Below are 15,511 nucleotides of genomic sequence, written 5' to 3'. Positions count from 1 at the left end.
AATGCAATGGTGAAGCTTTCCAAACAACAACCTAATATTTCTCAATCATCACTGTCTAGATTGACTTGGATTCCTCCTGTTTTTCTCTTTTTTTCAGCCACATTGCGTATCCTCACAGTCAAAACTTTTTTTTCTTAGCCGTTTGTACGAGTGTGCTACTTTCTGTTCCCATGCTTTCCAAATCCATTTTTTCTCTCGCAGACACACATCCAAGTGCAAGTCTTTCTCAAACTGTTTCTGTCTGCCTCTCTGATATGTGAATGTGTCGGGTCAGTGTGCCCAGGGGTTAGCCCGCCGGGGGCGGGGGGGGGGGGGGGGGGGGGGGGGGGGGGCTGCTCCTCTGCGAATGAAAGCCTATGCTTTCAGACGGGCTGCTTTGTGAGCTATGATAAATCTGTGGAAGCTGAGCCACTGCCTCTCCAGCGCCAGCACCAGCGCTGAGCTCTGAGCCGGAGGGAGCTGGGGGACAGCAGGGCTACCAGTGGCAGGCAGCTCCTCTCTCTCATTACTGAGAGGCCTGGAAAGCACTGGGCTCCTCTCGGGACTACTGACATGGAATATTTTTAGGCCTACAGTCACACCACAATGCCCTCTTTCCTTGAGCAGTGTCTCTGCAACAGTGGTCCATTTAGAGTGGGAATACAATGACACTCTGCAACTGCATTCTCACACAAGCACATACGACTATATTCAAATGAAACACTCTATTTTGAAGTTTAAGTGGCTTCCCATCCTGCAACTCACTGCAACTCACATATACAGACACTTAAGAGAACTAGGTAGTGACAAGCTTAAATTACAGCCAGGATAAAGCAAAAATGTCTCAGTAGCGTTTCATCATTAAACTGTATGAGGGCTCTGTATACTTCCTCATCATCTCTCCTCCCCTCATTCCCTAACTCGCTTTCTCTCTCTCCCTCTGAGGTTTGGTGTTCTGCAGATGAGCCTGGCGCCTTGTCTCCGTCCTTACACGGCTCTCTGCAGCAGAATCAATATTTGAGGACAATTTGCGCTGCGCTGCTCTCTTGTGGCTGCTGTTTGACGCTGTAAGTTCAACTTTCGTCCCTTCCTGCTAACGCCTGGTAGGAACAGATTCACAGCTTGTCTCAGGTCACCACTAGTTAACAACAAAATCTGGAAAGAGCACAGTATGTATATCTGCAACTGCTGTGCAGGGTGGACAGCCCTGCAGCAGCTCACATGCTGCTTTTTCACATCTATGGGACAGAAAACAACTGAACTTGGTAAGAGGCCTCAAGGTATCTGGGAGGGATTTTTTATTACCATATTCACTTTTAATGAGATGTTATATAGCATGCGAATTAAGCAGGTATCACGTTCTAGCCATGGTTGTATATATTGTACATTCCTTGCAGGAAAAACCTGCAAACCCACTTCCAACATCCTTTTTACCAACTGGTTTAAACAATTATGAAAGGATTCTGCTCACTGTAGGAATTTAGCAAACAGAGACATTATTCAGTAAAAAAAAATGCTTTTAACTGTTAGCGATATCTCTGGATATCTCTGTGGTGTGTCAACAGGTGTCAAGCCTACCAAATATCCCACAGAGAGTGGTTGCTTTCATCTCAACGGGTTAGCAAATGGTTGGACCCAGAGGGCAAGACCCACTGAAGAAAACAAACAGCATGGAGGCCATGAATGCAAAATAACATGCTAATGAGAGCCAGACAGGCAGTTTGAGTGGGAATGGAAGAATGATGGGCTACCTAAAATAAAAAAAGAGATACAGAGGTATAGCTATGGCGTCTTAAGAGTGAATGTGTGAAGAGTATTTTAAGTATGTATTTGTTTATGCACAAAGCCCGGGTGTCTCCCAAGAGGCCACTTGGATCGTCAAACCAAACGCATCCACAGTCCATCATCACACACAGCGGCAATTCACACAATCGCTACCTAGAGAGGGAGAAATAAAGGGATGAAACAGCGTTGTCTCGGCTTATGCATCATCTTTTGTCAAGTCCAATTTGTATTAGCCTCCAGCCATATCCAGGAAATATGGCTTCAGCTTCATGTTCAGCGAGAATGGTAATCTTCAGATGAAGTGAGTTTGTCAGAGGCAGAGAGATTTGTGACAACTTGAGTCGACTCTTGGAAAAGAGCTTTGCAATTGCAGAGGAAACAGACTCTGAGTCCTGCTGTCTAAAAAAAAGTTGACATTGATTTAATATAAGTCAGAAGGAGATTAGCTGATGAAGAAGATCCGATCTGCGTTATCAGTTCCGGATGGCACTCGCTGCTCTTGTCGCTGTCACTTCAGAGGGAGCAAATCAACTCAAACCAAAATGTTTCCTTCAAAAGCTCAAATCTTTAGGCTAACAACCGTGACATATAATTACTCTGATGGGCTCAGACATGTGCACAAACGCTCTCAGAAAAACATTGTTCAGACTCTTTCTAACTGTATTGTATCATCACTCAGCACACTCTAGACACAGTGCCCTCAGTCTACATCATTCAGTATTCTAGTGCAGCGTCTTATATTAGTGCATCGTGGCCATGTGACTTTACTGGCTACCACAGCTGATTAGCCTTCATGTGATGGTGTGGGGATTAATTGCATTAGCTCCACTCTCTTACCCAGCATAGAATATGTGACAAAAACACCACAAAACAACCCATTAAATATTCAATGAAACCACACAAAAAAATACGGCAAACAATCAAAAGTGTCTTTAATATTCATTTGCGGTGGGCCTGCGACGGGCTGATATTGACGGAGGAGTGAACAGGGGATTCATTAACATCTTCCCCCTCGCTGCTTCCTTTTCGCTGAGCCGTTCCTTGCTGCGTCGTCAAACTCACTTATCTCTCTGAAGCAATTAGCCACTGGAGGCTCCATTGACCTGCGCCTTTGTTAGACTAACGGGCTACATTAGCATGGCTGTAGCCTGGCAGTCTTGGCAATGCATGTGTCAGTGCCAATGTGAGCTGCACTGATAAAGAAGGCGCCCTGGGGTGTGTGTGTGTGTGTGTATGTGTGTTTGGGAGGCTGCAGGAAAGACATGCATGCAAATTGACTAACTGATACTTTTGTACCATTTATATTTAGACCACATATATTCTTTATGTATTCATTCCCCTAATTGTATGAGTGTTTGTTTGCTGTAGTCCTGTTTGTGCAAGGGGGGGGGGGGGGGGGGGGGTAAAATTAACAAGTCAATTTAAGCAATTCATATCTCTGTGTAAATTTGATTCAGTCTCTTTTATGCTATGGCACACAAAAAAATGTCGAGGACTGATGCACAGTGACACTTACAGTCTCCACAGCAGCTATCAGACAGCTGCAATATACAGGTTGATTCACAATACCTCAATTGTGTTTCATGAAATGTGGTGAAAGTGACCAATTTAATTTAGTGCTCTGAAGTGAAAATATTACATATATTTACATGAAAATGTGAATTGTGGGGTAGTAGTTGCTTTCTGTCACAGCCCAACATAAAACTACAGAGACATGAGTAAGGTTCATGGCCTCTAGCACTCTGCTAAAGAGTATGGCAGCAGTGCTATTTTTAATTGTAAGAAATTGCATTTACCTACTTGTCACGCTTCTGCCAACCGTGCAGCGAGGTCCCTGACACGTGAGATCACAACAACAGAAAGAATCATCAAGCTGATGTAACTCTTACATTAACAGCTGACATGTGCGTTAAGAAAATAAATATCCTACCATTAAGTGTTTTCGTTTTAACATCAATGTTAGCAACAGCTAAGTATGCATTATTTATAATTAATTATCCAAATGTGCTACTCCTTTTGTTTTAAAACCAAATTAATGGTTTGTTTGCTTGAGAAATCTCTCCGTCTGGTTTGTGGGGTGGAGAAGCAGCGTCCTCATAACTTTTCCTGGCAGGTGAGGTATGGAGAGAGTGATGAGACAGAACACGGGAGGATCAAACACACAGAAACAATTAGTTACGCTGCCTCTGTGGCCTCAGTGATACAACTTTAAAATCACTGCAAGCGGAGACATAGCAAGTTTTATTAAGGAGTTGTAAATGTAGTACAATCTACCATACTCTGCTAGCAGGCGTCAGTTCTTGCTAGCATTTGTATCATTCTGCAAAGTTGAAACATGTTTCTGGAAGGTAGACTACAATACTGGATTGTGCACTTGAGTGCCTTGTCAATTTAAAAAGGATTTACATGTTGATGGTTGTTATGCTCTAATGGATTTTACAACACTTTCTCTGCTCTTGTGTTTATTTTGACTCTTTAGAACACGCTTAGTTATATTTCTCCCCTAAACCCATCCTTAATGCTTCCCTAATACTACATGTGTCACTCATAAGTTTTAGGGTTAAAGTCATTGCTTAAAGGCTTTATATGTGATTTTTCACACTTAAATATAATAGAAATCAAGTATATCCTCTGAAAATAACTCTGAGTCATGACTGTCTACAATGAGTGTAACACCCGAGTCCCACTGTCTGTGATGTTTTCAGAGTTTTCAGAGTCCTATGTTCACTTTGTTTACATCGGCGGGACGGCCGACTGACTCCTCCCGTCGCGTATAAAAGTTGTTTAATTGAGGGACTAGAGAAAAGAAGAATAACATACTGTACTCACTGCTTAACTGTGTTTCTAGATCACGCTCATTTCAAGTAAATTTACATGCAGTGTGAAGATACGAGCATAATATAATAATAATAATAATAAGATCGTTAGCATTAGCATGCTAACACAACAATGCACCGCGAGTTGTTTTGGTTTCATGCATAGACCTCATGCTGGTGCTCAAGGGCAACATCTGGTCCGACAGCTGGATCAAAAAATCGCATACAAAGCCTTTAAAGGTCCTATATGTAACTTTTTACATGTATAAATAGTTTTTTTATCGCCCATTAATAAGAGAACGGTTAACTGATGTGAAAAAGTAGATGTTCACTGTCTATCTGTGTTGCCTGTATAAAAATTTTCCCCGGGTCGTATTTTACACGAAAGCTCCAGAAAGTGACATTTTATTTCTCGACATCCTCCTCACTCTGCTTACTGAGATCAACAGAACAAACTCATCACACACTCCCGCTACAGCCAGAGGCCGCCTTCCACACACTTCTATCCGCCCTAGGAGCTCTCAAAGGCGGACAAACTCATCACACACTCCTGCTCTCAGCCAGTGCCTGCCGAGACTGTCGTTTTTAGGATGGAGAATGAATCTAATATGGAATCTGTTAGTACAAATAAACGACCGGTCTCAAGCACAACACAGACTCCTTCACAGACTTTCACATGTGTATGACCTCTAACCTCCTCTGTAAACATTATGCCGGTAAATAGCCAGTGTTTTGCGGCCGATGATGATGCTCGTTTGTGTATGTACGAGCCATAGACTGTACATATGACGAGCATGCAAGCGAGCAACAGGTTACTGGTGCAATTCGCCTAACGGCCATGCAGTATCACTACAAACGCATTATTTTTGAAAGTTACATATAGGCCCTTTAATAATGAAAAATAATAATAATCTCTTGATTTTATATTTCTGTTTCTGAAGATATTTAACGAGACATACTTTTACAACAGACCAGGCCAGAATCAATCCAAAGACTAATGACCCTAAAAGTTCTAGATATATTTCATAAAATGCACTACTTCGACAAAATATAACAGTTATTATGGGTAATCTGTAAATTATGTGCAAAGCCCTGTTTTGTTAAGTTACCAAATATAACTAGAATATAGAAACTGTGAGTTCATGAATAATAGTTTACTTATTAGTTTAAATGGTAAATGGACTTGAGCTTGTATAGCACTTTTGTAGTCTTCAACTCAAAGCGCTTTTATACAGTCAGTTACAAGTATAATAGCAAGTACTGTACAGTAGATAATAACTTTTCAGGAAAAAGATATGGGGAAGATGTCTAACATATTAGAAAAATATACAAAAGAAACCCCAATTGTAGACGTTGCATGCATCACACAACCATTTCAGAGGCTAGTTGAACAACAGCTGTCAACCAGCTAATGCTACTGCTGCTGTAGCAGAGCAAGCATTCACACACATTCTTTCAGAGCCTCCTGAGCGTGGCTGCACATCTGCCGGGACTGGCAGCCAGATGCCGTGCCCTCAGCCAGACCTCAGCCCAGACGACAAGCTTTACAGGCGTGTGACTGGCGTCTCTCATCCCACTGTACCCTGTTCACCCTCACAGCTAGGGGCTATCTGCCTCCACGGCTGCCTCTGTGCCAGCCTGACAGATGTCCCGTCAGCACAGATGTGAGCGGTTTGGGGTGGTGGTGGTGATGGTGATGGTGGGGAGCTGCAGAATCAAGCTAAATCACTGTGTAATCAACGTGTGTGGTTGGGAGGTGATGGGGGCTCAGCGGGCACTCAAACATTTACAATTGGCCAGGCAGTCCTTGTAAACAGGAGTGGTTGTACAAAAGAGGCAGGTTGAATAATTGATAGGATGTAAGAGGATCTGGCTTTGGGGGATTTTGGAGCATTGATTCTGGCTGAAAGGGAGTGAGTATGGATGGGGGAGGGCTTTCCTGGTGCTTACCTTTATAAATGCCTTTTTCCTTTCCTTTAGCCCTCAATTTGCTGTACCCAGGTATTTCTACCCAAGCCCGCAATATTTTTTCCTCTCAGTAAAGTGAGTTTTTGTATGAAACAGTGGGTAAGCCATCATACCGATGCATGACACCAGCATAGCCAGGGAGGAACAAAAGAGCAGATGGCTGAAAAAGAACAAGAGAGAAAAAGAAAAAGAAAGACATGATGAAAGATGACGTAGGATAACAGAAGAAGAAGAAGAAGAGAGTAACAAAGTAGACAAACAGAAAGAGGATGGAGAAAAAAAAAATACTGTATGTCAGTAAAAGGATTGAGAGGAGAACACTGTCATAGCAAAACATTTCATTCTGTGAGCCTGTGGCACAAAATGTCAAAAAACAAAAAATATAGGGTTTGAGATTTTTCCCACTTTACCTGGATGAAAGTCATTTATAATCAGCTCTCACACACACTGAAACTTACAGATGCGCACACACACACACACACACACACACACACACACACACACACACACACACACACACACACACACACACACACACACACACACACACACACAACCTCTCATAACCCTTTCATCTTCCAGCTGCAGGGCTCATAAAACGAGCTGATATAAATACATTCATCAGTCTGGTTGCAAGCTTTAGTCTCGCAACAAACACACACACGTGCAGACACACAAATGCAGCCAAACACAGACACAAGCTCACACTGTTTCACAGCCTCTTTTGACTTGCACACTCCACATTCACATCATGTCCGCAGACTGGGAAACAAGCTTATCTGTGCTTGTTTCACTTGAGCTGTGCTTTGCAGAAGTAGGAGGAAATGTCTTGAAGTCTCATTTTTGTCTTATCTAACACAATAGATATCAAGATGTGACACTTCTTCTCTCTGGTCACTGGTGAAAAAAAAAATAAGCACCCTGCCTTGTTATTGTTGCGGAAGTGATGGACACTTGCTCTCTTCTAATGCAAATTTCTCTGTTAAGGAACTTGTACAGCTTCACCATCAGGTGCTTTGACTGTATATTTCCTGTCTTTATCAGAAAACATCACAAACACCGCACTGGCGTATTGAATATTTTGACATCAGAATAATCTCTACTTCAAAGTCTTACACATTCATGGTTTTCTTCATACGGCAGTAGCTGCAGTCTAAGGGCCTGGTCTAGCCTCACTGTAACAATATGCAATTAGATATGATGGCTATGCTAATGCTTTCCCTCCTCCTGGCATCGTACAGAGCCCACGTGTCTGGGGAAAGTGAATAAAGATGACTTCTTTTTTTGGATTTTGTCTTGCTCTGGGATTTGCTTTATCCTTACTTCAAATGAAGCCCATTTGTGCATGAAGTAAGTGAGAACAGTGGGTGGCTTCTGCCAGACAAGAGACATGTGTTTGTTTGGCATTGGGTGGGTGGGTTACATCATCTAGCTGTCGGCCTCATGGCCGTGCGCTCCTCTGTGTCGACACAAAGACAACGCGCTAAGACCATCATCAGAGGAAATTAGCTCAGTAGCATTGAAAGCGCTCGCTTCTCACAATAGCCAGTGGCCATGCTAAATCATTAGCCTGTCACTTCGTTGGGGTTGAGTCCAATTATTCTCTCAATCCGCCTCCAAACCAAATTGCATTATTGCAATTATATCCATTGCATGACATATTGTTGGGTCGAGGGGGTATGAGAAGAGGGCCTGAAAAAGAGGGAGACAGAGAGGGAAATAATTTTGGTGGCATTATCAAGCAAACGTCTCAATGTTTACTAGCTGGCTTTATAAAATGGCCCATTGATTATGTTTTTTCCTGTAATGACATTCGTATTTACCACATAAACATCTATCTCATTACCCTTTTTCTCATAGATTAGGATGTTTTCGATGTCAGATTTTATAATATGAACAACTCCTGTTTCTTGTAACACTTTTTCCACTTCCTCGCTCTCTCCCTCTCCCTCACCACTCTCTCCTTCTCTCCCCACCTCTGCCCACTCTATCAGTACAGCTTTTGCTGTCAAAGCATTCTTGTCATCAGGCTGTCAGTGCTAATCATGGTGCAGCTGATCATTGTGCATCAGATCATTATCCCGACCTTCCACACTGATGAAGTCCGTGGTGTAATAAGAGCGCGCGGTCCTGTCAAACCTGCCCGCCGGTCCTGTTGGCGTCGCCTGCCTGAACTGTAGATCAGAGTTCCTGCCAGGAAAGTCAGAGCTACATCTGGGATGTGAGGGCCTCATACTGAGCTGTTCAGCAGTTACAGTGACTGACTTCATACCGCTACACTATCTCTAGCTTGATTCTCATGTTGGCTCAGAGTTGCAGCAGTGATTCTGAATGATGACAGAAAACTACTTTTGTCCATTCCCACTAAAACACCACCATCAGCATCCCAAGAAAAGTTCATATTTGCAGCAACATTTTATTTTCAGTTATCTTTGCTTTCAGTTTCCATTTCAACAACTGCTAATTTAAAATTCTGTCCTTTTTAACAATTGGTATAATGGTCAGTGTTTCTTTTTATTGGGCCTATTTCTTATACTGTACAGCTATGTGGATGTTTTTTATATGTATGCCTTTATGTCAGTCTATAGTGAGACCTTCAACAGTTTTTGTACAGAAGTGACATGACCAACTTTATCACTGATCTTTTAAGTTACATAAATTGAATTCACAATACCTGAGCAGCTATGAGAAGTTTATCATTGTCTAACGGCACCTTAACAAACTGAAGACCTATTGAACTATTGAGGGCATGAACACATTCAGAAAGAGCTTAATGGTGACATAATACATCAAATGAGAGGAAGGTTGATGTCGTATACAGTCTATGATCACTAGTCATGTAGTGATGGATAAAATATGTTCAACTGCCTCCTGATTCTTTTGGAAGAGAGAAGAGGACAGGAGAGGACGGGGGCGGTTGATAGATTTGTCCTCTATCAGTTAAACATCAGTGTCTATAAAGTTATCTTTAGATGACAGAGTTGGATAATTCATCTCTTTGCTGATAAATATGTTCTGAGGTTTTAACAGTCATTTCTTACTGTCTTCATTTCATGTGCAGAGGACATGTGAAGAAAATGGAAAAAAATACAACAATGAAAAAACATTGGAGAGGAGGTTGAGGGCGGGGTTATATGAAGTTTCAGTTATCTTGTATTAAAGATAACTATGATATTATTCTCCAAAGATTTGAATATTTATTCTTCTTCAGTCATTTGTTTTTCTTGGAGAAACAGAGAGAGAGAGCTGGAGAGAGAGAGAGAAGGAGAAACAAATGATTAGGTGGTGCAGAGATTTTATGAGAGGAGGAAAGGAGAGAGAGGACGCAATACGGCTGAGAGAAAAAAGTCCTAAAAGCAAATCAAAATCATCAACCTCTAAAAACGAAGAAAGATTAATTCAATTCAATAGAAACTGAACATATTTAATAGCTTAAGAAAGATTGGCCCTTAAGTGTTTTGTTTTTCTTAACAGCTGACCAAAGCCCAGGAAAATACTAAACCACAACATCACAAAATGTCTTAAACTTTGTTCATCGCAACTACCATTCCTTTTTCATTATGAGTCCAAACAGGGGAAATTGTCTCAGATATGTTTAGTTAAGGTTTTCCCTCCAGGTAGAATTTGTGACCTTTTTCAGATGAGTGACTCAGTAGTAGTTTGTGTGCTGTGGATCAGAGAGTTTCCCAAAACAGAATATAGCCTCAAACAACCACCTGCAAACTCTAAGTTTGTGAATTATGTGGCTCCATTGACCTTCATTTTGCTATGAGTTGCTCGTACCTAGTACAGCTGATATGTTAGGAGTTTTCCAAAACTTTACAAGATGAATAGCGCCACCCTCAAGGTACTTTACGAGACCAAAAAGCCAGTTAAACAAGTTTGGCACAGGATTGCGACCTGTAGGAAGAATTCCTGATAGGAGGAAATAGAAGAGCTGATATGCCCGGCCTCTTATTAGACTTGATAATGATGCAGCCTGTTTACAGATTAAGCCCTCAGCTCATGATAAATGCACTTGACATATGTAGTCCACATTGCTCTTCAAAAAGAGAGTGCGGCACAAGCTCCATGTCAGTTAGCCAGCCAACAGTAATGTATCATTAATTTCAACCCTGGACATCCCACAGAGAGACACATGTCCTCAGAGATGTTTTGGACTGACCACAGTTTTGACAGCTGACTAATCCCCCTGAATGAATAGAAACAGCAGAAAACCTTTAATGTTGAGGAATCTTTTCCAAATGATACAGATTTAACAGAAGTGTTTGACAGATGTTACTTTTTTGCTTTGTTTATAGGAGTGGAGATGTTTTAAATGTAGACATTATGAAAACAAAACTCTTTAAGTTGTTGGTTTACATTGTGATAAACATTTGCTTTGGGTCACTTAGAAATGTATAGTGCTAGACTATGCATTTTGTATAGGCAGATGGCCAGGGACCTGACATTCTGAAAGAGCGAGAGAGATTTAGGAAACATGCAATACACTGACCACCTGCGCTTCCTTAAGGCTCACCATGCTGCCTGAGGGTCAATGTGGACACACTCAGAAGACCTCCACTCAATCATGCTTATGCTCATTAACTCACTCAACATGTGTGTGTGGCAGTGTGTGTGTGTTAACATGTTGTCTTGTGCAGCCATCAGTGAATATGTTGTCCAGTATGTCCTTGTGTGTGTGCGAGCTGGAGCGGCCCCAGAGGGGTGGAGACGACGGGGTTGGGGGCTCTGCGTGTGGTGATGTGACAGCACTGGGGCAGAGCAGGGCCAGGCGGTGCAGCTCCATCTGTGGCCCTTCTGTTTCCACATTACCTGACCTTTGACTGTCTTTAGGTGTTACATGACAAGGAGATTGGAGCCAGGGGCCTTTAGGGCAGCTAGCACTGCAGACTCAGGATACACAGAGGTTAGCCTGTTGGTATGACTGTGCATGAAGTGGCTGCAGAAAAAGAAAAAATCCTCCATCTTGCCAGAGGTCAAATGATGGTTGGATTCAGGAGTCAGCGTGTGTGTGTGTGTGTGTGTGTGTGTGTGTGTGTGTGTGTGTGTGCGCGTGTGCGTGTGCGTGCGTGTGTGCTTCTGGATACAAGTAAAAGAAGATTTTGTAGAGGCTTTGATTCACACTTGACACTGTGCTAATGAGAGAGAAAACTGTCACTTCAGCCGGCTAATTTGGGTGTAATATCCCAAAGTCAGCCAATCCACTGAGGAGAGGAGAAAAAGAAAATTAAGCATCTGCTTCATTTCCCTAACTGGCCATAGCCAGACTCATTAACAAGAACTATGCTCATACAGAGAGGCTCCATCAGGACTCAGGTCCTCACAGAAACATGAGCACAGCCAGTTACAGCATGTAGACTATAAATTCTGCACTGCAGTTCAACTCTGCATGCAGAGTCACAGAAACAGAATCAGATTGTCACAGAGATCAAACTACACCAGCATATAAGTGACAACCAATGAACTCTTCATGAAATCAAAGGCGCTGATATTGCAGACACGTCTTTACATTAAGTCAGAACATCCTTTATTAGCCTATGTGTTTATGATGGGGAGCTACAAGGCTGGCTTAAACAAAGCTGCCTGTAAGGCTGCTGAACTGCATGGAAACATTTCTGGGTCACTGAAAGTGAGAGCTGGGCTCATAACAAAACCAAGGCTGTTCTCACTGCAAAGCAAAAGAACAGATGGGGAGCAAAGTACTTTTACAGCCATGGCAATGGCAAGGTTTGCAGTCCAAGCAGCTAGAGACAAATCAATTATTTCCGGATGGGGCAAAAGTTCTTAAAATTCATTAGTGACGGCCTAATTATAGAGGAACAATACGCTGATAATTATAGCTACAAAATTAATACAGTTATTGTGACAATGGGAGCATAGAGAACATAATCATCAGCTAATGGCTTATTTTAAAGTTGATATTCTGTAGAGGGAGAAAACATAGCTGGAAAACATGGGCCCTGTGTGAGAAATGACAGGGCCTTTTGTTACAGAAGTACAGAATAGAATCAGTCTGAATGTTGTCAAGAAAACGTGATGAAAATGAAATATACATTTGATAAGTTCAAGCAGTTTACACAGCTAACATGAGATAAGATAAGATATTGAAGGAGTCACGATATGGGACATATGCCAAAATGTTTAAGGACCCTTAAAAGTTCTTTGATGATTAAAAAATGAATTGATAGGGATCGTTTGGATTAAAAGGTCTGGACTGAGACCCTCATATGATCCTACTCTAAAACGTGGGGGGATTTTCAGTAAGGGCCGGTAGAACTGACACAATCATTTATCACTCCTTTTGTCCAGAGGTGTCTCAGTGCTGACGTCAGGTAAAGACAAAATGTGTTTCACACAAGGTTTGGGCAGGAGACAAGGTCATCCTTGACTGCAGGTAAGTTGTTGTCGTGTTATTCTTTCAGCTGAAAAAAAAGATGTTCCCATTTGAAGGTGTGACAGATGTTTTCACAGCCGGGGCACAGTGGGGAATTTATGGGTTTGTACTGATTGGCCAATCAAGTCAGTGCCCATTTCAGTCAAATGTAAAATGCAAAGTAAAGAGTGGGTGAGCTTGTAGAGTAAATAAGAGGAGATAGTCTATGAAAAATAGAACTTTAATTACCTAGATTCAATGTTTTCAAGTCATATGTGCTCACTGCATGATCAATCATTTTGGAAGAGTTTTTGAATTAGCGATGGAGACATTTTTACACAGTTGAGCCCCCATGTAAAATCTGTTCTGATTCTTCTTTGAAATAAGATCAAATAAAAACAACAAAACAAAGTTTGGAATTAATCATGAATTAAAAAATATAGCCTTGTGTTTCAAATAGTTAAGGAACAGCCAAAAGATGAAAAGACCTATTGCCTCTGCAGAAGCAGCAAACTGTTTTCTACTCTGCCTGGAAAGTCAGACAAGGATTTTCTTTCACAACTTCTGAGGGAGATTAACAGACTCGGTTCTTGTGGATAGAGCGCATACAGCTAAGCTCAAGTCCAGTTTTGCTTGTGTAGTTTGTATTACATAAGCAGTTTATTTTGAGCTTAAAGCGTGTGTGGAAAAGCACATTCTGAGCAAAAACCTAGTATTGAATTGATTTCAGTTGGTTTAATACCAGTAATTATTGAGTTTTTATGCTCTTTTATTTTATCTGCTGCATACACCTGCCTCGTTAAAGTTGGATCATTTAATCAGTGTAAAATGCCATGGACACAAAAATGTGCCTTGTTTAAGTAAAGCAGAGAAATGAGTTGGTCCTTTTTTCTTCTTTTTTTTAAACTTTTTTTCTGGTTGCATTCTGTATCATGAATTCTGCATGACAGATCAAACACTGGGCAAGTCTCTATTGCACAGTTCTTAAATGGTCCAGGTCTCACTAAACCGGTTGACAACTCTATCTGGCCATGGCTGCAAGGATACATTTCACTGTAATTGAATACAACATGTGACAACTTGATTTACTTGACAGATTGATTGATGAACACTCATCGGAGAAAATTGACCTGATGTGGTGTACTGCAGGGCTCTATCTTAGGCCCACTTCTTTCAGACTGTGAATGTCACCACTTAGCAATAATATTAGAATTTTCAAGACCAATTTTCATAATTACATATATAACACCCAGCTATTTATCCATTTAAGCTCAAATGACTACAATTCTATTAACAGCTTAATTACATGTATCACTGATATAGCTCTGCGGATGACTCACATCTTCTTATAGTCAATGCCGCACAGTATGTGAGAAACTGTCCCAGACGCCCGGAATTCATTTTCATTAAACAGTAAGGAGTAGTTCAATAACTTTGGAGTTATTTTTGATTCTGACCTAGATATGTAGTTATGTTAGAATGACTGAAACATGCCTCTGTAAGTTAAAGAATATAGGTACAGTAAAATGGTTGCTCTCCAAGACAGTCACAGAAAAGTGTGTGCTTTAATCTCCAGCAGGCTAGACTAACTCTCCAAAGTAATGATAATGCTGATTATGATGATGGCAATGACAATGATGATGATGGTTATTATTATTATTATTATTATTATTATTGATAATAAATAAATAGTCGTTTTCTGGACTTAAAGCAAGGTCTGAGTGCATTCCTGATACCCCACAGCAGTCACAATCTAATTAAAAAGCTATCTTAGATTAATTCTAGTGCCCACATAACAGCATGACACAAAGCCTTCTTGATTTGAATTGGCAATAATAAATTCTTTAATTGTCGCCTCTAATTGTCCTTGTATTTTTTTCCCCATTTTTCCATAAATCCTTTTACTCCAGTCTTCAGTATCCATCTTGCTGATAATTTAAACCCATGAGAGAGGGGGGGGGGGTCCAGTTTAATTAATTGTTGTGTGCTTGGCAGGTGGTGCAACAGAAACCCAAGACCATGATCAAGGGATCTATAACTGCTTATTATTGTGCACTAGCATAAAATGTCCATAGGGAAAGTCATAAACCATCTACTCATTATTACTCCTGCACACCTTTACTGGTTGGAAGTGATGTCCTAAACTGCAGTGTGAATGTGAAAAACCCCTCACATCAGACTGTCTGCCCTGCAGTCAGCTGCTTTGACAGATGTCAATGTGTGAACGATTGTCCTTGGGTAAACCTCAAGAGAGTTGGTGGATATGTTGCTACGTATGATGTAAGTTGTTGGAATAAAGTGTTCTTGGAAGTGTTTGAGGCTAATCTTTTGTTTACATATAAACATGTCATAATTGCCTGTGATTACCAGTGTACAAACATTTGTCGTGTTGCTTAGATATTTGATCCTCTGTGATCCTTAGTACTAATTGTATATTTTAGCTGAGAAAACGTACATTAAAACACTAAAACAAACAATTGTGTCAAACTAATGTTATCATCCACCTTTTTAACAATACAATACATACCCATACTTTTATGAAATTGCTGCCAAAGCAGTAATGGCAACAATAAACATATATACATCT

The sequence above is a fragment of the Labrus bergylta genome, chromosome 5 (assembly GCF_963930695.1).
Source record: "Labrus bergylta chromosome 5, fLabBer1.1, whole genome shotgun sequence".
In the NCBI taxonomy this organism is placed as follows: Eukaryota; Metazoa; Chordata; class Actinopteri; order Labriformes; family Labridae; genus Labrus; species Labrus bergylta.
Note: the sequence above shows the minus strand (reverse complement) of the source record.